The sequence below is a fragment of the Fringilla coelebs genome, assembly GCF_963513975.1.
Source record: "Fringilla coelebs genome assembly, chromosome: 24".
Classification (NCBI taxonomy): Eukaryota; Metazoa; Chordata; class Aves; order Passeriformes; family Fringillidae; genus Fringilla; species Fringilla coelebs.
Window position 1 is genome coordinate 7,458,852 of NC_140050.1, and position 866 is coordinate 7,459,717.

Below are 866 nucleotides of genomic sequence, written 5' to 3' on the forward strand. Positions count from 1 at the left end.
AGCTCCACGCCCTTCTTTCATTGGGAGACTTTAGATCCCCATCCACGGGTGATCCCTGAGCCCCTGCACTCACCCCAGGCCTCTGATGGGATTTTAATTAAACAACAGGAGCGTCTGGAGGGGAGGAGTGGGGTCCCGCCGGGACACTGCTCCAGGCGCTGCCTGAGCCTGCTGCAGAAGCTTTCCCTATTTAAAGGCAGCCCCAGCAAACGTCCCGAAATAACTCTCGGCTGGTGAAAGTTTCCAATTTCAGTTTTATTTTCCTGTCTCATGAAAACCCTGCAATTGCCCAATTGCCCTCCCTCCCTCCCGGGCCGGGCCGGGCCAGCCCTGCCGTGTGTCCCGCGATGGGCACGGCGGTGGCACGGCCGGGGCCCCGGGGAGGGAAGGAAGGGGTCAGCCGGGAGGGGAAGGGGAGGAAGGGGAGGAAGGGAAGGAGGGGAGCAGCCTACCTGCGGCCGGGGCCCGGGACAGGCGGAAGCGGCGCCGGCCGATGAGCGCGGGCGGGGCAGAGCGGGGCGGAGCAGGAACCGGGCACCGGGAGGGCACAGCCCGGGAACCGCGGCACCAGGGCCCCGGCCGGGTGAGCCACCCGCACCTGCCCCAGCCAGAGGTGACACAGGGCGCTGGGGACAGGCGGGGACCGACCTTCCCCTGCGGGCAGTGCTGGAATAGGGACGAGCAGTGCAAAGCCCAGCATCCAGGGGTGGCAGATGGAGCTAGGCGTGAGGAGGAACAGTGGGGCGTGGGCAGACGCACCCGAGCCTCAGGAGTGCAGGCAGAAGTCAGGGAAACAAGGCGTTTTTTTTGGTTAAAGCATGGGACCTGCTAAAGGCGCTTTGTTTTCTCCCTCCAGCAAGAGCAGG